Source organism: Mesocricetus auratus, unplaced genomic scaffold (genome assembly GCF_017639785.1).
Source record: "Mesocricetus auratus isolate SY011 unplaced genomic scaffold, BCM_Maur_2.0 Super-Scaffold_100020, whole genome shotgun sequence".
In the NCBI taxonomy this organism is placed as follows: Eukaryota; Metazoa; Chordata; class Mammalia; order Rodentia; family Cricetidae; genus Mesocricetus; species Mesocricetus auratus.
The window spans coordinates 34,249,378-34,272,236 of NW_024429201.1; the positions used below are offsets into that span (position 1 = coordinate 34,249,378).

The window sequence follows — 22,859 nt, forward strand, 5'->3', positions numbered from 1 at the left end:
GCCTACATCTTGACCCCTCATGGCAAATATTTTAGGCAGTCTATTTATAAAGTTCATCACTTCCTCTGTTACTTCATCTTCAGAAATGCCAATAATTTAGAATCTAGAAGGGTGCAGCTGTTCTCATAAACTTGGGAAGGGAAAATTCTATGGAATGGCTAATTCTCTTGTTATAAATTAAGAAGTCACTTTAGTTTCTTTCAAATTCTGCGGTTAGAAGGAAGTAATACTCCTGTCCAAATTTTTCTTTTGCTTTATGATCCAAAGATGATTCAACATTTTAGAGATCTTGAAAGATCTGTTAACAATAGTTCTTAACTCTGGCTTCGTATTTTAATTACATTGGCCACTTTTTAAAAATACTGATCCATAGACTTATCTCAGATCAATGAGTTCAGAATTGTAGGTGTTGATAATTTCTTTCTTTTATTTTGGTATTGGTGTTTAGCTTGCAGGTATGTCTGTATGAGGGAGCTGGATCCAGTGAACACCAGTTATAGTTGTGAGCTGCCATGTGGGCACTGGGAATTGAACCTGGGTCCTCTGGAAGAATAGCCAATGCTCTTAACCACTGAACCTTCTTTTCAGCCCTGGAACTGATGATTACTAAGAGCTTTCCCAGATATATCACCAAATATGAAGCTGGATCTGAGATCTTTTGTATTAAACTCGCTTAAGAAGATAGCAGCTGATCACTGGTATGATTTTGTTGTGTTTCACCTGAACCAAGAAAGCCATTAGTCTTTTCATTTGAGCTGATTCACCTGGAAGAGTTTTTCAGTTTTTACATGAGCTGAGAGAAAAAGTTCATCTGGACAGTCTTACCAATTCTCAATGGACTTGTAAGTGACAATGACAGAAAGCTCTGGCTTTCTCCCCATAGTCCTAATGAATATGCCCCATTCTGCAGAATCAGTAACAGGACCTGTCAGTTGCTTAAAAATGAATTGTTTTCACTTGGATCATATTGAAGCTTTGGGGAATATCTAACAATATTAAAAAAATAAATCCCATCTTAGGATATTTAGCGACTTGTAAATCACTAATAATACAGTAATTTGATTCCAGCCAGTATACTTAATTTGTTCAAGGTGATAGCTTCCTGATTGCATATATGATATTAATGTATCATCTATATGAGATACACTACATTTTATGCTCTCCAAAAAGTCAGCCTGTTAGATTAATGTTCTTAGTCTTTTAAAATTAGTTTAATTCTCTCCCTCAGTCTTGGAGAAATGCTACCATCAGGGAATGCGACCTAGTTCCTCAATTCTCTCCCAGTACATAAATGGATTTATGTCACTAAAAGTCTTGTTTGTGGTGGAGATATTTCGTGCTAGGTGGAACCAAAAGCTGAAATTTGCTCCCCTATATATGTCAACCACCTAGTCTTAACTCTAAGTGTGTCTGTTTTGTTGTAATGCTTCTATAACACAATAAATCATTTCTATGTAAACTTATGTCAACACTTTTATTTTGTTGTGAAACATTTTCATTCTACCTACACAGTATTATTGTGTTTGTGTTTATATGTGTATGCTCATATACTTTGTATTTGTATTTGGTAATGTCTAATAAGCAAGTGCTGTCCCTCAGATTCTGTGTACCTCTTAAGGCCACAGTTTGCTGTTAAAGATTTATTCCCATCCATGAAGTCTCACCATCATCCCTGCATAAACATCATCTGAATAAGGATGAAATCTTAGACGAGCTAACAGAAGGGGGAAAGCTCACAAGGCATCAATCCTAGGCAAAGGACTAGAGGCAACTAAGGAATGCTGAGAACAAGAGAAAGGGTGTTCCTTAGGGAGGAACAAACCAACTGATTACCCAATGCTACATGGACAGACCTGAGAACATACATATAAGTAACACTGCACAGAGTGAGCACAGTGTGTTTTCATATTTAGGAATATGTTACATATATAGTAATACTACTAATAATATAATATATAATGCATATGAATAATGAAAGAAGAAGAGAACATGAACTTGAAAGCCAGCAAGAGCATGTATATAGGAGGTCTCAGAGGGAGAAAAGGAAATGGGCAAGTATAAAATTATATTATAATATCAAAAAATTAAAAGGAATATCTAGCATTAAGAAATGAATTAACTTTTAAAAATGCATATTCCCTTCTATCAGCATATTTTTAAGAGTTATTTTCGCATACACAAGATTCCTTTCCCCAAAGATAAGATATCCTTCACGTGCTTTATTTATTTTTTTAGAACAAGAAGGAAAAAGGAAAATGTTGGCTGAAATTTTTTTTAAAATTACTTTTGTATGAGATAAAAGTTGTGTTCCTTTCTATAAAGAACCCTTGGGGCATCTCTCTGTTGGTGCTCCTCTCTCTTATTCATAACTGCTCTGTATCCTTTGACGAAGCAGAGGAGGACCAGGCTCGGCATCCTTCCTTTCAGCTGTGTCTAGGAAATAGGGCATGAGTGGGAGGAGAAGAGCCAGTCCTCCAAGTCAGCTCCAGATCCCCAACAGGGAGGGTTTGTGGCATACCAGAGAATGGAAAGGGGATTAGCCTCGCTTGTCCTACTTCTGGTCCATCTTCACAGCTTCATTAGTTCCCTGAAATTTCAAAAGAAACCAAAGTCCTGGGCAAGGCCTGAGAAGCCTTTCAAAACAGCAAAGTATAATTGAGAATATGGCCCGCCATTAAAACCATATGAAATCCTTCTCTTTCTCGGGGGCACTAGCTGCCCACACTCCTTTTTCCACGCATCACCAGGGCTTGGTTTCATCTTTTAAGTCCCACATTAGGTGTCCCTCTCTACTGAAGACTGACCTGAGCAGTTATCTTTAGAAGGAGTCGAACACTTCATCAAATAAGCAATGTCTTCACTTTTAATGTAACTGGTAGCAGTGTTGAGCACATCAAATTTGCAATTTCACCTGGCATTTTCATTTGCTTATGAGTCTGATTTCCTTGGGACAGAGTTGTCACCATCAACCTCTATCTCTAGTACTGATAAGACACTCTCAACTAACTTCTGACTGCACAGACTGACCCAGACTTTCATAGTTGGTGTTTATGAGTAAGTGACGGAGGACACAATTTTAAGGGCAGAGCCCAAACTATCATGCTTATTTGTTTCTGTAAATTTCAGAATAGAGTTGCATGCCTGTTTCAAAAATTATTTAACTGGGAATTTTTAAGCCAGTCTTTACATGAAAAGCACCCAAGCAGCTTTACAAAACCACAATGCCCAGATGGCAGCTCAGCTTAATCCAAATCTGGAGGAGGGATCTGGGTATCATATTTTTGAAAAGCTTCTCATCTACTCAGGATTGAGACCCTATCACTTAAACCAATTATACAAAGAAAACTCAGTGTCCTACCCTTGTTACTTAACACACATCCAAGACCAACTCTGTCACACATATTTTGAATGATTTTGTTTGTGAGAAATACTTCTGGAAATATTACTAATAACATCATTATCTTTTATAGAATTATCTAAGAGCGATGGCTGCCTTCTCAAGCTTTGAAAAATGTAAGGCCTTTTATTATAAATACCTGCTTCCTATATATTTCGAATTCAAATAAATTCTAATAGCAAATTTGATGCTCCATGGCATCTCAGAGTGTCTGTTATAGTTGGGAAGTTGTAAAAGCAGGAAGTCAAGTCATCTACTCCAAATTGTGTTGGGAAAGAGAGGCAACTGCTTGTCTTAGTGGTTTTGTTGTAAAGAGTGAGTACTGACTAGACAGTTAGCAACACAAAGAAGACCGAATACCTCCTGCCAGCAAACACCAGAGTGGTGGAGGGGGTTATTTATTTCTATAGCAAATTAATTCCTAACAACACACAGTAACCAAATCTTCAAAAGACATTCCAAATGAAAGCTTCCTTAAGTAGAAAGAACATAGGTTATATTGGTGTTTTCATGGTAATGCAAACAAGCACTTCTTTCTCTTCAATATAGAAACAAGGCAGAACCAAGTGTTCTTACTAATGTGAAGTGTGGGAACCGGGCAGACAAGCCATGACATTGGAAGCATGGTATGTATTGAGTATTATTCCCAAGCTTATACATTTGGTAATTCTGCGATATCTGAGTCCCACTTGACCTCTATTAGACACTGCCCTCACCTCCATTCAACACTATGACAATACTTTGTGGGAAAAACAACTTTAGAGGAAAGAACGTTCATACAGAAAAACAAACAAACAAAATAAAACCTCAAAGTACTCCTTTTCCATTTTCAAAGCTCCTTTACTAAACGCAGAAATACTTTAAAACTTAAAAGCCATATGTGATGAATAAACTTAATATACATTAGATTTTAAATACAGCAAATCCCATCCTAAGCCACCACTTTGGCTCAAATCTAGCCCTGGTTTCAGGATTCTGAACTACAAAGAAAACTTAGAAGGTGTGCTTGAACTTGAGATTTCCAGAATACGCTGCACATGAATTAATAACTACATAATTAATGAAACCCATTTAAAATCCAGCACAAACTTTGTCTAGTAACTCAACCCCCTAAATAAAAAATATATAAATTTCAGTGCTTCTTACAAGTGAAGGTTAACGAGGAAAAAGCTCAAGAGATGAAAAGCAAAAGAGAAATCAGTAGACAATGACGAAAAGCTGAATGTCCACCTACAGCCAGGCTCACACTGTCACTGGAAAGTGCACTTCATAAACAGTAATAAGATACTACTTGCAAAAAGAGGCCTATTAAATAGTAAAAGATTTCCCTTTAGGTTAACAATATAGAACTATATGTCCACTTGACTCTCTTCTGTTTAGAAAAAACATAAACATTTGCATTATGTTATTTGGGAGTTACTGAATACTTTCCCCTAACCAGCAATGGAAAATCCAGATGGAATAGTTGAGTCCATCCTTCTTACATAACAGGTATGATGTGTGTAGTGTCTTAGTTCACTGTGTAAGAATGGGCTCTGGAAACCATGTGGGTTGAAGGTCCATGTGCTTCTCTTATTGGGTAATTTCAGGCAAATTACTTAAAAAGGTTTGTATCATTTTCTTCACCTGTAATATGATAAACGTAACAATATAGCATAATACATTAAGTTTTGAGGAATAAATAAGTTAATGAACTTACAAAGTTTTAAGATCTTTATATAGTTCTTTCTCTCTCTCTCTCTTTTTTTTTTTTTTTTTTTTTTTGGTTTTAGAAGACAGGGTTTCTCTGTATTGTTTTGGAGGCTGTAGGTCCAGCCTGGCCTCGAACTCAGAGATCCGCCTGCCTCTGCCTCCCGGATTAAAGGCGTGCACCACCACCGCCTGGCTATATATAGTTCTTTTCTTAATCTTATTTTACATATCAATCCTAGTTCCCTCTCCCTCCCATGCTCCATTACCCCCACCAGCTCCCCACCCCACCCCCATCCACTTCTCAGAGAGGGAGAGACCTCCCATGAGGACTCATCAAAGTCTGTCACATCATTTGGAGCAGGACCAAGGCCATCCCCCACTGTATCTAGGATGAGCAAGGTAAGAATAAGGTCTCCAAATTTGTTAGCTACTATATTTACTACCACCAACAAACAACTGCAATACATTGCTCTTGTAAATTAACAATGCAAACTCTTGACACATAACATAAATACCATAGAAGTTCTTAGAGATATGTTAGGTAGGGTCAGTGGAGAAAATTAGAGGTGGAATTCCTAACCCAGAGTTAAATGTATCAATTATATTTATTGGGCAGTCCTACTTCATACGACCAAGCAAACAAGTATTGAAAATCAACTGGGCAACATATGTCACTGCAGATGGAAAAAAAATACAACTGTCTTGAAATTCTTGAAAGAAAGCTAAGTGGAAGGCCTTCTGGTCATTGGTGTCCAGCCCATCATTATTGTGCAGTCAAAGTCTTTGCTGGGTTTATGCAGTGAGAGACTTTGATGACTTTCTTGTTTATGAATAATGCATATTTTGGGAACAGTATCATAAAATGATCTATCTTTGGTCTAAAAAGACCCATGACTAAGCAAATGCAAATAAAGTATCACATCCTAACCACAAAGAAAGGTGTCCTTGTCCTTATTGGAAAGACCATCTTCACATCCTGTTGGAAGGTTGAAGACCCATCCTTGTTGTAACTTAAAGCAACTCACAAAACACCAAGTGTTTTGAAGATGTAATGCTCCCAAAGCGCATCTCCCCAGTAACCAGAAATTTACATGGGAAAGAATACTTGCTTTAGTTTTTAAAAATCAAGCAAGATTGGAAATCGGATTACTTCTTTATAAGGAAGGTATTAATTTTTAAAAGAAAGGCTTATCTCTTTTGGAAAATCCACTATTTCACAAGGCAAAACCTATTTGTGAATATTCAGCTTCTGTGAATCCCGCTAAAGGAGTAAACTGTTTTTCCTTAATGACATTTAAGATCGTTTCTATGATGTGAGTGATGTATAGAAGATTTCAGGATTAACAATTCAGGATGACTAAATTTGCACATGGAGTTTTGTCTTGAAATAATCTTGTTTTTCAGACTGCAACAAGATTAAGGGTTGTAGTTATGCTGTCCACATGACCCTTCCTCAACACCAGCCGTGGTCAGGCTAAGTCTGTCCTGAAATTGACAACAGTTCTCCACCTCACTTTCAACAGTTATAGAGAAAGGACAGTAGGACTCAGCTACATTAATCTTGTTGGCTCCCTGTGATTCTCAGCTCTCTGTACCACCACAAATATCAGGGCCACCAAAACCCCCAAAATGCAAGTACCCACAATCAAAAAGCGATTACATAGCATGTAACATCATGACTAAGTTAAGATGTTAGAAGGAAAAAATAAACTTAGAACTGTTCTTCATTCTCATCTCATCTGATGTGACAGGGTCTTGCTATGTAGCCCAGGCTGACCTTGAACTTGAGATGCTTTGCCTCACCTTTGAATAGCAGACACTGTGCCCAGCTTTTATGACTCAGCTAAAATCTATATACTTGCTCATCAAAAAAAATTGTAAAATAAATTTATGAGAGGCATGTATACATCATCGTTTTAAACATGATACACTCGTATTCCTTTTACTTTAAGAATTAAGAAAACATAACATTTATGTACTTGTATTCTACAGAGATAATTTAACAATTAATTTATATGCTGCAACAGCAGTGCCAATGAGTTCCAACTGTAAGTTATTTTCTTGTTAAAATGTGCAAAACTGTTTTAAAACATTGTAATTTATACTGCATGAGCTATCTATGTAATGGTATTAATTTTTTAATATAAAAGACTCCTTATACAGTACATCTGAAGGGTAATTCATAAAATTTCCCATGAAAGAGATCTAGAGCTAGCTTTTCTAAATATGTATTTTACCAATACTTTATCTATAGTATCACTCCTTTATACAGTGTTTAATCTATATTTTAGGTCACATGAATTTTTAACTTTGATTAAGAAAGTTTGATATCTCTGAGATTTGAGTTGTTACCCACATCAGAAATTATTTTAAAACTTAAAATTAGCATTTGAGTCTTTAACTCTGAAACATATTCAATATCATAAACTCTCTACAAAATGTAAATATGTCCAGTAACTACTTGCATATGGATATATATGTAGCACTTATGCATAAAACTTAAAATCCTGCTATATAAATTAAGTTATTTATTTAGGAATTCATGCAATGTTCATTACTCAAGTTTTAAGAATTTATATAAAAGAAAAGAAATTATTTTTAGCGAAGACAATAAAAGCCTATTTTTTAAAATTATGAATGAAGATAAAGAAACCTTAATGAGCAAGAGCTTTACTCAAAAATGCTTATTGTATACTTAAAATGTGAGCACATATAAAACAAGGTATCACAATATTCCTTGGAAGTTGAGTCTTTCTAAAATTGGGAATATATTTGACAGTTAACTACTTTGGGGTTAACTTAAAGATGTTGTTTATTAGATTAAATGTTGGCATTTATGACTATCTCTTTATTATTCTATCAAAGAATAATTTAAACAAGGCTATTACTTAGAAAAGTAGGTCCAAGTCTTTATGAGGGTATATTTGTATTTAATTATGCAGGAAATACCATAATTGGAAATTGAATAATTTTATCAAAACTGTCTTTGGTTTATCTGAAACATTCTTATAAAAATCTACCCTTACATTTAATCATTAAAGACACTTGTGGACTTGTGAAATTTTATTTTTCATTGAAAGTAAATATTTGGTAAATATGTCTGGAAGAACGCTTTCGGTCTAGTATGAAAGTTTCTTAGAAATCTTAAGGGCTGAGTACAATAAAACTAGGGCAATGCATATATTCTCAGCTACTCTTTAAAAAAACCTGCAAAAGTGACTATAGTGGCGTGTTCTGACACATTCTTTTCATAAACCGAACCCTGTCAGTGACAGCGGAACAGATTGTGTGCATCTGCTGGGAACGAGCCAGATGACAGTGGAAAAACGCACATGGATACCTTGGCACAGCAAATAAAAAATGGAGAAAAAAAAGACCTGGAAGAGAAAGTGCTCAACTTTAATTGAAACGTTCTTTCCAACACGATGAACATCGTCCAACCACTTCTTGTAGCCTGTCAATTTTACATGTACAAATGTGTTTTTAAAAAATATCCTTGATAAATTAGTGCTGTTTTGTCCTTCCATAGCACTAAATATTGACTCTGGTATTGGACTATTTATTAAAATTATGTCAGATGTAATAAGCACAAGGGTTGAACATGGCACCCAGAGTAGTTTGGTACAAGAACACAAAACTTCAAAAAAACCCTTTCAGGTTCAAGTGAAAATTTAAATATCTGAGTCAAGTTTTCAAATTGTGTGAGCATTATACTGCCAAGGATGCCTCAATTCAAGTAGTCTGTAAATGTGATTATTGTAAGTGGTGCCTGCACTTTATAATGCTGTAATATTCCATCTTATGCTGATCAACCACAGTATTGTTTAAACAGTTGGCTCAATAGCAGAAGAGAGCCCATACATACAAACAAATGTGTCGCTGGATATAAATCATATCTGGAAGTTCTGTTGGATGCTTTGATTACAATGAAAATTTATTCTATACAGTGTACAATGCAAATTTTAAACTGGAGACAAAGTTGTTTAATAGATTAGGAATCTGACTGAAGCAGCTGCAGTCAAAAAAAATCCTGGTGATTAACAGCCATTTTCCAGTAATCATAACCCTGGAAAGGGCTACTAAGCAGGGGGAGGGGGTTGCAGATGGGAATAATTCTCTAAGCCCATATGCCTTAGAGGGCTCCATCATCTTCATGCAGACTTATTATTATTATTATTATTTTTAAATTAAAGCTTTTAGAAGCGTCCTTGATTGCAGTGTTGGGAGCTGTCCATGCTGTTTTACCACAGGGAAGTCCACTCTGCAAGTATTCCTTGCGCTGAACACTCTTTTATCCAGGCATTAAAGCAAGGCTAGAAAAGAGAGCTGAAATGCAAGGTGCACACCAGAGGGTCATTATTCAAAAGCGAGAGAACTATTTCAAGCAGAGGTAACCCCCCCCCAGGCTGTATACACTGGGAAGGCTTTGTCAACATTATCTACTATCCAAATATGATTTTCTTGAGAAAAATACATGAATACAAAACAACAAAAAGAAGGCGAGTAGTTTCCTCCACCAGAAATACTCCAAGATTTATCAAAATTTCTTGAATGTGTATTTTATATGTCTAATACTAAAGTCCTTGGTAAAATTCTTCATTTTCTGTGCCTTATATTTCTTCTCATATGAGTGATAAATACCCAGATTTAGTCCATTTGTGACAGACTGCGACTACCATTTGTTCATTGCCTCAAAGTAGGTAAGGTCTAGGTAGAGTTAATAATCACTCAAGCAAATAAGAATAGTAGAAATGTATTACTTATTTTTAACTGTTCAAATTGAAGCACATCTTGTCTTTATGAGCAAACATTTATTCAGCAGGTTCTGTAGGATACATACTATATGTAAGCATGCTTATGAAGGCACATGAGAATGACCACTCATTCTTCATAAAGAATTCTATCACCACAAACAACCAAAGTGTAAAATATGATAAACAAGTGACAGTAAAGCCCTCAAAGTCCAGTACTGACAACAAACAGAAGACTTCAAAATTCTTAGAGAAGCTTTGTGAATCAGTCATTTCCTGATTGAAATCCTATCGTTGCTGTTGAGCAATAGTCTATCTAAAGTCAAAACTTGCAATAAATGTGTTTTGAAAGTCAAGGTTGAGATGATTTTTATTCCTGTGGTGCCATTTCAAATTTTGAGAATGATATCTGATCTCTCAAGTTTCTGGGTTTTTTTTCTTGAAAAAGAGGTATGTTTTACTTAGTAATGATTCGAGTTGAAACAACATAGCGTCCAGACAAGACATTTGACCTGACAGAAACTCAATTTTAATGTAATAGAGATATTGCAGGGAAAAAGTTAAAAATTGTTCATCCAAGCATTGCTAAGTGATCTTCATTAGTCAGAAATAAAATTGTTAAAATAAAGTGGTATAAGAGCAATTTAATAATTACTGGACATCCATTATACGACTGCATATTGCTTCTCTATGGAGTGAACCTCCACACACACTTCAAGAACTGGATGCTAGCACTCACATTTTCCAGATGCTGGTGTGAGGTTTTCTGGGGTTAGACAACCTACCTGCCTTAAACCACAGGCCAGTAAAGAGCCAGAGGAATTTTGAGCCCAGTTGGGACTGTTCTACATCACCGTGCTCCACAGTTTACAGGTGCACAATGTGTGTAATGGCATGTGTGTGTAATTAAGGGACAGCGAATGGACATGGCAAAGGGTTCTTTAAATGCTTTGTGTTTGCTTCAATGATTTTCTCTTTCAGATTCATCATCATTCCTCTCGTGCTCTGCACCTCTCATTTCTTCTGTTCTCACACCTCCACTTCCCACTCATAAACACACACGTGTACACATCACACACACACACACACACACACACAATCTGACCAAAGACTTCACAGAGTCACACAGAAGCAGTGAAGTAGGTTCAGCTAACTCCATCAATGTAACCTGTCCTGAGGGCTCAAGAAGCTAGTCATTGTTGTTGTGGATGGGCCATCCCAGTAGTTTCTGACTAAGACAATGTCCCCTAGTCCTTACTCTTTCAAGATCAGTTACAGAGCTCTTTTCTGACATGATATTGTCCTGTTGAACCACACCAGTCTTTCAAGTATAAGGAAATAAGTTAACACCTGAAGCAATTCTACACATGGGTAGTCAAAGCAGGCTCAAAGTGCATGTGCTTTCAGAATATCAGACAGGGTCCAAAAATGATAATAGTAAAAAAAAAAAAAAAAAAAGAAAAAGGAAAAGAAAAAAGGGTCCAATGAGGAATCCTTAAGATTGTTTCTTGTGAGTTATTAAACGAAAGAAAAGAAGGAGCTGGTCCATTCTCATTCTAGTCAGATCAAGAGACACTGTCGATCTGTTTGAACCAATAAGACACAAGAAACCAGAACTGGGAACTGAGAAACTCACCCAGGCCCTTGTATCTATTAACATTACTATGGAAATTGCTTTTAGTTTATGTAAAGGTAGAAAAGTCCAAGTGTGAGAGAAAAATGTAGGTAACATTATTTCTTTAAGCATTAACCTACACAAACTTTAAATGGGCTCCCAATAAATCCAATAAGCCAAATTATGCACATTTTCTTTTTCAGACAGTCAGGTTTTCTGCTTTTGCTTAGTGAAGATAACCCAGATGGAATTAGGTCTGGATGTATACATTTTGACTTACTGACAGTTAACAAAGGACAAGAGCATCTACAACATAGATTCTGTATCCTTGATCATAGAAACCTGTACTAAAAGGCCAGTAACTTAGTCTCCTCAAATATGGATGGGAATCAGGCACACTTTGAAGAAGTTATTGGATAGCATAGTTTAAAGTGTCTAAAATGCTTGACCAGATTACCTACAAGGAGCAATTCTAAGAGAGTCAGGCATTAAAATAAAAAAGAGTTGTATAATTTTTAAATAGCAAGATAGTATATTTTCTATTTAAAGTCTCCATACTTGAAACTTGACAGTGGGTAGAACAATGTTTATGAGTGTGGTGATTTAAACTTTCACACTATTCCAGAATATCCTAAGAAAACAAAGAAATCTCATGGTATATTTTAAATTAAAGCAAAATCAAAGGTTTATACAATTTTCAATTAGATGTCTACTTTATAACACTGTAAGTATTATTTTACTCCTGTCTATATATGCATCAAAGTTCAACATTTCTTCTCTCTTGCTGGAGGACGTGGCTCACAGATATTCTCATAAGATTCCTTTTATGTTTTTTGTAAAGATCTGTTACATTAATATTTTAAAACCTTGTTAGAAAAACATATTTATTGATGGTGACAGAAAAAAGTTGTTCTTGACACTTAAATAGTCCAATTTATCTATTTTAAAATAACATGAAGTTATGTTTACTTGTTGGAGTGTTCTGTCAATTTTATTTAGATAACTAATAATTGGTTTAGTTTGTTACTAAGATTTATACCCTGTTAGAACATTGGGAGAGCAATAATTTAGTTTAAAAATAAAAGTGGAACAAATATTTATTATGTAGTAACACTTTCTCCTGAAGGGTCCCATTTAGTGTATTTCCAAATGTGAAGGCTACTTTTAGAAAGGTGTGCTGGCAACAGTCAGGCTCCACCTCTCACAAATGAAAATTCACTACCGGGGCAGCTAGAAATTATTTTTAATAGGATTTAAAGAAAGGAAGCCCACTAGTAAGTGTTTAAAGTGTAACTGGCAATTAAAAGCTACTTTTAAACATTTGTTACTTTATGTGCAAAGAGACGTAGACGGTTCAGGCCAGGTTCAAGTGCAAGGATTGTGAATGCAGATATTTAGACATTAACTTACATAACATGATACTAGTCAAATTACTCATACATAGTTTCTGCCTTTGTACTCTGATCTAATAATTATTAAACATGTGAATGTTTATCAATAAAAATCACAGCAGCACCACACGTTGTGGTGGAACACAAAAAAATGTCTTTCATGTTAATTTGCATCACAAAATGATCTGGCCTATCAGCAATAAGAGGCATGGGCTTTACTGAAAAGAAACATTGCATTTCTCTTTGTACAACAACAAAAAAAGCCCATAGGTATCTGATAAGGCCTTCATGTACTATGTGAGTGGGAGGTAGTGGGGGCAGTCCCATGTTCTAACTCACACCTATTGTTTTACACGTTCTCAACTTCTGTATGGGAATAAAAAGGAAACATAATGAATACACTTCCCAGTTCACATCTGAGTGACTGAAGAGGCAGAGTTTTCAAGTTGAAGAAGGGAAACACTGCGCCTTTCCTTTCCCAAAGCCTCTGCTCCGGAAGGAGGCCCTCTGCTGCCCAGCCTACGCTCAAGGAAGAGGACATTACTTAGGGCTGAAATCACTCTGAGACAGAGGAGGGAAGTTTATGATGTGGCGCTGTGCACTGTATCTGGTCTGCAGCCAGCAAGTTTTCATTTTGTAGCCTGGCTGCCAGTACCTGCCCTGCACACGCAAGAATAAAAATATGCCAGCTCTACCAAAGGAATTGTGTGGATGTTAGAAAGAATTAAAAGAGTTTATTTCTCTTTCTTTACCCTGAGTGTAACTACTGTTTTTAAAAAAGAAAGAGCTGAAACTATAGTAACTGCAGGCTTCCCTTTTTTTCTTCTTAAGCCCCCAAACGACCTTCCCACAAAGCCATTTAAGTCAAATTGTACATTTACAGACTCACCTACACGATGGGTATAACTTAAAACATCTGCTGAGACACATATGTTTTGTTCTGATATAAAAAGTGTGGCAATTTAAAAAAATATAGGCCATTGTATTCTTAAAATATGTGTTTTTCTGTGTGTGTTCATTCCTTAAAGAGATCTTTGACTGCAATTAGGTAGTCGGTCCTATAAAGCCTTCCTTGTGTGACCATGATTTCTAAAAATAAAATGTTCCAGTGAACACTTCAGCTAAATACCACACCTTCAATATTACAATAAAGAAATTCTAATCCTTCATGTTGCATTAAAAAAATAACATCTGCTTTCGAGAATAGTTTGTTATATACCTTATGCAAGGTCAACAATTAATTAAGAGCTAAGAAATGAAAGTCAGCTGTAATACCCTACTAGGCAAATTTCCTTATCTTTTCCTACTTTGTTATATTAACAAATCTATTGTCTGGTTTCATAAAAACTAAGCATATTTAAGCCAAAGGTGACAATATTTAGGAGTTTGGGAAATAGATGCATTCTCTTGTTATCATTTTTAACTTGTTGAAAATACTACAGACATATTTTTTAAAATGTAGTTTTAGGCTGGTTTCCTTTAAGCACTTCATATCCTCTAACAAAGGACCATGTCTAACACTTTAAATTCAGCATGCTAGCAGCCCACAGCATCCTTAAACAATGTACAACACCATCTTCATATGTATGTTATCTATCACAAGGTGCAGGAAGACAATCAGTGATGCTCAGGATGCAATTTGGGGAAAGCAGGTTCCCACTAGGGACTGCTTCAAAGATCTCTTCGTCCAGTCACTAAAAACAAGTTGAGGGGACTTTATTTAAATCATCACTTGAAGACTTGCACTGTCATTCAATAAGCAGGGTGAACATCACTGCTTCATTCATTTCAAATTTCCTACATTAAGAACTAATAAAGTCTCTAAAATGCATACATTATTAAAGAACACTGATTCCTACAGATTTTTGTGATAAGTTTACTGCATGTATCTCTTTTCATATCATATTCCTTTACTATGCCCTCAGAAAATTATCTTCATGTGTATTCTGAATGTTGTTTACAGTGGTTGTATTTTAAAAATAAAATAAATACCGAGATTGGATTTCTAGAAGAGAACAACAATATGTAGCAGATATATTATAGTGATGGCAAATGTCACTTGTTTTGCCAAGGAAGCTAAACTACGGATTTATATAACAGGTAACATAAATTCCTTCCTTAATATGAATGTGCCTTTTTTGTGCAGTGAGATCAAGGATGTGTAAAATAATATTGTATTATATTGTCTTTTAAATATTCTTATATTTTACTATAGTATTGTTTGTCATAAACACGATTTTTCTTAGCAGACAAAAAGAACACAGGCACACTTGTGCTGTCTACATACTCTCACAGTGGGATTAGGGAATATATATCTCTAGGACCCTTTATGTTTATGTCTTAGTATTACACACATGTGATGGTTATCAAAATTATTTGAGTGTACTTTAGAGTGGTGGGTATAACCACTGAAAATGCTAACTTTTATTTCAACATCCTTTTTTAACACTGAACACTAAACCACCAACAAGAGCTGTTTTTCAGGAAAAAAGCTTGATGGTTCTCTTTGCTCTCTAACTAAAACAGAGCACTACAAATCATTCTATTTCTCATGCGCCATTCTCGTACATACCACATATACTCCAAGGGAAGCAATGCGGCTCCTGTGGGAAAGGCCCACCCCTTCCTAGATGTTTGCTTCCCTAAATGAAAGGAGCACACCCCCTTACATTCTTTGAAATTTGTCCAACAAGCACAGAATTGTAATAACACTGTATCACTGACTAACTTAGAACAAAATAATCAATAGGCAAAAGTTGCTAATATTCTCTGTAATTTTTAAGAGGAACTGACTCCCCCTTCCTCTCTCCCTCTCTCTTCCTCTCTCTGTCTCTGTCTCTGTCTCTCTCTGTGTGTGTGTGTGTATGTGTGTGTGTGTGTGTGTGTGTGTGTGAAACAAGAATTAACTAAGCTCGGATCTAGTATTTGCACATGGGTCCTCAGAACACTGTATTGATGAAAGTCATGAATGCGGTGTGCACACGTGCACTGTGACAACTCAGGAGGAGGCCCATAGAGGCAACAAGCTTTTGAACTTGAATTTAGAACTATTAGGGCAATGTGCTCTTTCATAACCGTATTAAAGAAAAAACTCACAAACTGTCAGTTTTCTTAAGTGCAGTCAGAACTGCCAGGAGTCACAGATGTGTGAGAGCACCACCAGTCTTTTCTGTGACTGTAAGGACAGACAACATGAACTGAAGCTGATGTCCACTAAGGTCTATCTCATGAAAGTACTCTGTTAGTCATAAGAAATTATGTTCTAGTAAGCCTCCCTTCCATTACACAGAGTATGTACTCCCTAATCAAGCTTTTCTTTTGTTATTTTATGAGAGACAACACTCCATATTTGTGGAAACTTGTGCACTTATCTTTACTCTTTATTTTTAAAAATTTTCCAAATGCAGCATTCACATAGAAATATATATGCAGTGAATACATGGAGTTAACAACAGTAGGTATCTCCCGAAGGAGTTTTTGCTTAAATGAATTGAGCTATTTTTTTAACCATCTTCTTATCAGCCATTCGATGATGAACTCAGCTATATGATTTCCAGGTCTCCAAAATGGAAGATCTACTATTTTTTCCATGTGCAACAATATAAAGAAAGATTACATGAATTGTAACTGAAGGTATAAACTTATTACACTTAGAAGAATGTTGTTAAAGTCAAAGTAAACCTACATGTGTCATAAATCCACAAATGAAACATCTCATTCATGACAGTATCCTATCTTATTATAGTAATGCACAGAAAATTAAACACATAAATATTAATTTTATGTATCACAGAAGATGTAGGCAATGAAATGCAATGTTTACACTTATGGATGACTCATTAGTGTTTTATTGTGTGAGACACTAGGAGGCATCAGTAGGGTAAAAAAGGACTTCAATTTTAGAAGAAACAAGAAATTACTGAAGAGTTGGATGTGTGTGAAGTTTGAATTTTAAAGATGCTACAGGTAAAACAAGACTATGCGTTACCAAAATCTCAAATCATTCTATTTTGTCATAAAGAATGATGTTTATATAACATTCATAAAATAGACATATAAACACCTATCAAGATGTATTTTAGATGTATTGTTTCATAGCTATGTAACTTCTCATTTTGGTGAAGAATATACTTGGTAACAGAACAACATATTGGATATTAACAATTATAATACATTTTCTTCTAATCAATTATTTAATACCATGAGGATGTTTTATTTCTAGCCAATTCTGCTTTGCATTCTACACAGCACTTCTGAAATAGCCTAATGCATTTAAGTTGTATGGTAACCACTTCACACAAACAAGACAACTTGATGCCTGTTCATAGAGAATTGATGAAACTTAACATTTAAGCAACGGAAAAGCACATAAAGGGACACACTTTCTTTTGCTGCACTGCTAAAGCCTATATTTGAACGCTGAGTTTTCCCATATTTGAATTTCTCTTTATAATGATGAAGCAACAGGGTTGTGGCATACTTATCTAGCAATCATTTGGAATCAGAGTGCCTTGCTGTTCCTCAGCAATCGGCTTTTATCTTTGCCCTATCAGACTAACACATGAACTGTGCAATCCGCCTTTTGTGAGGTGTGCAGTGTTGTTGCTTCGGTTTTGTGACTTGCCTCTGTAATCTGATTTGATCTCAGTGAAGAGTCAAGCTTTCCTGAATATAGGAACACCCGTGAGTACATGGGATGAATTAAGGTGTAGTGCTGACGAGGGGGACATAGTCAGTGCTTCTTCCCATGTGCCATACTTCCTAAACAGTAGAGGCAAAAGAAGCCTTTCATTTGGTCCAAACCATCGTTATATGTGTGTAGAAGAAATACACATGCTTTTCTAAGCTCACGTACTCGTTTGGGAGGCATTTTCTTCGAAGATGCTCTTTTAAAAAGTTAAAAATTAATTAGCAATCATTTTGCAGTCCACTTTGCAAGCCTTAACTGCACATTAAATTTCTCCAAGTTGCTTTCAACCATGCCCTGAAAACCTTGCTTCTCTGTTCAATAACTACTTTTTGTTATTGTAGTACAGTTATTACTTTAAAGATATCTCCCCATTTTTGTCACTTTCTGAGATTTCATAGGCTAAAACATATTGCAAAGATTTGGGAAATAAAACCACAAAATATACAACAATAAACAAAAGAAAGTTTTAAAAAATAATGGCCACCATTTACCAAAGAGGTATTTAGTATAGTTCTCTACTAAAGAAATTTAAATACAATGAATAATTTATTAGAAAGACATAATTGTATGCCGTTCAGCTTATTCACTGAGTAAGGTGAAGGCCAAGGGAAAATTAAAAGATATTTGAAAGCTATAGAGTATACTGTTTTTTTCAGGATTCAATTTTCAGGAATCATTAGATACTTTCTTATTGGAATGAATAAATTCCCCCAAATCTTCCTAAATAAACCTGTTTATAAAGAAAAAGAAATGAGGCATATTACAGCAAGTCTTTGTGACTGAAGTTTCCTTATCTCTGCCCGGGAAAGTTAATGTCCATGCTTACACACTTTCAAAATATGATAAGATTTGAAATGAAGGAAAGTTGCTCCTTATTATGACATGACCATTTGTTTCTTCAACAAAGGAAAAAACATTAATAGGAAATAAGTGGCACACCTTAATGTTATCCTCTGATACATTCACATGCATAACAATCCAGATGTAAATAGCACAATTAATGAATGAAGTGAAATACTGTTTTTAATAAGGAGTATGAGAACTACACAACACGTTCCAAAGCTGTGTAAACCATAGTCATAGAGATAGTAGTTGTTTTTTTAAATAAAGTTTAGCACAACCTGATGTAAAGATAACTGCCAATTATTGGCCCTTTAACTTGACTGGGGTACCAAATTTTAAACAAAAATTATGTGTAAAGTATGTTTTGATGAATACTTTTAGATCAAGATTGGTATCTGATGATTAAATATATTATCCTTCAAATAGTGCAAAAACTCATTGACTGAAGGAATTTTTCCCTCTTTAGATAGGACATAAGGACATCTCATTTTATGTATCATGCACTTGCTTTAGGACTACTTTTAAACTTAATAATGTCTTTCATGCTTATAGTAGATGATAATAATGTGGTTTATCGCCTTAATTTCTTATAATTGAATCAATAGTTACACAAAGCTCTGCTTGTACCATACTGATGCATACTGAACTACTTTTAAGCCCAAACTGACATTATTTTAAAAATTCAATGAGATATTTTAGCTGTAAATTGAAAATTGCTGAACCACTAAAGGCTAAAATTGGTATGGCTGCAAGGTTAAGTTGGGCTCACAGGTGGTCACGTTTCATGTCCCAGCAAGTCTCTAGGGAGGGGATTATTATGCCCCACATAAACATCTTTACTGTACAACCACAATTCCACTGCAAGGTGCCAGTGACAAGGAGCCCCATCGTTCTTCTGGACAGGTGTGGGAAGACTACCGGAGTTTTCTTTACAGCACTTAGAAAACAAATGCAGTCACTCACTATTTCATAAGACAGTTACTGTTAGAGTTACTATCAGATTAACAATAGTAAAATGCACTTTGTGTCAAAGCAGTTCACCACTGAGGACCCGTTAACGAGTCGGCAGAGAACCTGATTCTACTTCCAGCATCAGCATTTACACAGAAAGTCTTTTCTATAAAAGACATCCATTTCAGAAATGCGAGGAAAAGCCTTTTCACAAAGAATAACTATAGCATCTAGAATAGCACAAAATGGTTCAGATATAAAATTTCCCTTAGAATTAGTGGCCTTGCTCTGGGAAGGAAATAACATTAGCATTGGACTCAAACACTTGCATAATACATAATAATACAGTAAACAATGTACCCTGTCTCTGTAGACTTCTTTCACGGCTAACTTTGTCACTTAGTTTGGTAACTTTCATCCGAAGTCCAAACAGAAGGCGGACTAAGGGACCTAGTCTTGTTTGTTTTTAAATAGCTTACTATTTCCCTTGATCTAAACAACAGTGCGTATACTGAAATCCATGCATAGACTTCCATGGCCAGGGCACTGCTTCTGGTCTCCACTGATTAAGCTCTCTCAAGCCAGCACTTTGGTGAGGGAAGAGGATGTCCAAAGGTGGCCCAAGGCAGAAGCCCTGCTGTGACCTAGTCATCCCAGGAGCTAGTGGCTCAGAATCCAAAGGCAGGGGAAGCCAATCTTGGGGCGACTCACAGGAACATCTTTCCTTAGTGAACTAACTGCTAAATTTTAAGACATCTACTTCAAGGTCACAGAACAGTCTGGGAAATTCTCAAATCCACCAGGCTCCACGTTCTCCACTCTATCGAACATGCTAATGACGTGAACTAACTTCATGAAACTTTAAACAAACTGATGTGACAGGAACGAGTCAGATGTGATTTCAGTAACGGATGGCAAGTAGATTCTACTGTCTAAAAAGTTACTTTCAGCCACACACAAGGAAATCATGGGATCTAAAGAAAAGAACGCACAACAAGCCTCAACTTAAGCCTTTCAAAAAGCATTTGGGATAGACCCACTGCCTGGAAGAGACTGGAACAGATTTCAGAGACAATACCCAGGCTATTTCTATTCTTTTTGAGAAATGTCAGAGGTACTTACATGAAGGAAGACTCGACCAGATTAGTCCTTGGAATATTTTCCTTTCTTAAAAGAGGAAGAGAAAGAGAGAGAAAAATAACAGTAATCTTTGCTTCATCCAGCCTTGAAGCGCTTCTCCACCTGATTCAAAGCTGCAGGCACGGCGACCCACACAGAACCTTCAAAGTCAATCCAATAGCAGCCCGAAGATGTCTGGGTGTACGCGTGTGCTCAAGTGTCTGTGACTGCGAGCCGAGCGAGCAGAGAGCTGGAGACGAAGAGTGCGTGTGTGTGCGCGCGAGGGGGGGGGCGACGAGGGGGAGGCGCGCACGGGATCGCGCATTCGCGCGCGCACCGAAGCCGCTGGAAGAGGAGGAGGAGAAAGAGGAGGAGGAAGGTGGAGGAAGCGAAGGAGGAGGAGGAGGAGAAAGTGGCTCTCTGTGGCCGGTGGGATTAAAAGTAGCCAGACTCGTCCAGAAAACTGCGGGCAGGAAGGAAGTGACAGAAGACGAATGGGAAAAGGAGAGCAGCACACAGCCTTAGAAACGTCGCGTAAAAGAGCGGGGGTTGGGGGGATGTAAGGATACTGGGAGGGGACGCGGGGGTGGCAGGCAACACCGAGCCCACGGGGCTGGGGTTCTAAGCAGCACGTACGCTCCAGTGCGCACCCCCCTGCCCATTTCATTTTATTCTTGCCTTTGCCTGCGCTGCCTTTTCCTTTCCGTTTCTCTATCCCTAGGAGCCCAAACCGTTGCCTCTCCTCGCGAGCTGGGGAAATCATCAGTTTCACTCTTGCAAAAGGGGGGCGGGACTAGACCTCGCAGCATTTTAATAAAACAAACATACTGCAGCTCCCTCCTCACCCCTCCAGTCTCAACTAGATTGATAAATTACTCCACTACACTACTTTAATTATGTATATGGTATGCAGAATAAATCACTGAACATCAGTACCTCAATCAAGCACTTTTAAATGATAATTGCATCTTGGTGAATCAATCTTTCCATTCCTGACATTTTGCTAATTTTAGTTTTACGGTGGGGTAATGGCACATGCCATACGCAAACCTAATGACAATTCTTTATTGCATGAAAGGAAAGACAACACGGGGAGCGGCGGTTCCCTGCCTCTCTCCCCGCCGCTGCGGAGGGCGCTCAGAGGGGACGCTCGGCTGCCGCGCGCTTGCTCCCCCGGGAGGCTGCGAGCCAGCCAGCAGGAAAGTCCTTCTGAAGTCGGGATCTTCCCTCTGACCAATAGGAGCGCGACCCTAAGAGCTGCTCTAGCTCTTTTCCCCCCCTTTGGATTGGCGGTAGCCACTTCATTCTTGCTCCGGTCCGCGCGCGCCTCCGCTACTCACGCGTAAAAGCCACGATCCAGGATGTCTGCAAGCCTCGATCCCAGCGTGCGCTTCCTGCCCGCCCAGAAAGTACAAAGCTTTTGGCCTTGAGACTCGGAGAACAAGGCTAGAAAGTGAGCCGAAAGGATTCTCCGATGTTAGTAATAAAACAATTACAAGTATTTGCAATCTCGACTTGATCGCGGGGCCATGAACTTTCGAATCAATATGGAAATATTTACCGAGGGGACAGCATTCTCGAAGAATCCCCTCTCCCTCCCTCCAGCATCTCCACCACACCTTACTGGATCTTATCCAGGTCATTAGCATGTAAACCAAACCAACTTCCCAAATGCATTAGGCTACCCTGGCTGATAGCGGATGACTTCACTAATCTGAAGAGTTTCAGCCGCACAGGAAGCAGCAACGGAGACCGATAAGGATACTTATGCTAAGGTTTAAGTCTGCTGAATAGTTTTCCACAGCAAAAACAGGCTGACAAACACTGGTACTTAGGGAAGAAGGTTGCAGGTATTGGGTCCTTCCTTACCCAGTTAATTACACCCCACCCCAAAAGCTCAAGATAAAATAAATCAACTGGTACACAAATCTCTCTCTCTCTCTCTCTCTCTCTCTCTCTCTCTCTCTCTCTCTCTCTCTCTCTCTCTCTCTCTCTCTCTCTCTCTCTCTCTCTCTCTCTCTCTCTCTCTCACACACACACACACACACACACACAAGACAAGATTGCAGGCCAGGGGTACTGCAGATTTTTAAAACATTCAAAACCAGTTAATTTTAATTGTTTTAATAGTATGACTGGCAGAAGAGAAAGCTCCCAAATGACCATAACACCGAAGGTACAAGAGTAGACCACAGTAGCACAGTGAAATATCTAGCTAACTAAAGGTATCCCCCCAAACTATACCCCTCAAGGCCCCCCGAAAACCAAAAACCCTCCTTTCAGAACCATGTGTTTAACCCAATGACTGGTTGCATTTCCTGGTTAAGTTCAGTAGACCTCCAGAGGACTGTTTTAATGCAGGGGACAGTGTGGTTCAAAAAGCCTCCTGTCTCTTCGTGCAGGCTGTTTG

The 22,859-nt window shown here is 37.3% G+C and overlaps 1 protein-coding gene across 9 annotated transcripts in view; it reads right to left on the reverse strand.

The window, feature by feature from the left end:
• Positions 1-22,859, reverse strand: part of Mef2c (myocyte enhancer factor 2C) — a 161,815-nt gene that overhangs the window by 121,691 nt on the left and 17,265 nt on the right. For 2 of the 9 annotated variants that reach the window (XM_013126235.3, XM_021223497.2), the window contains exon 1: positions 20,453-20,954. The exons of 2 other annotated variants lie outside the window; for them this stretch is intronic. The gene's annotated coding sequence lies outside the window, so the exon portion shown is untranslated. Of the gene's footprint in view, positions 1-20,452; positions 20,971-22,859 lie in introns of those variants that run through there. 5 more of the 9 variants (XM_021223511.2, XM_021223517.2, XM_013126252.3 and 2 more) reach the window with 5 other exon arrangements.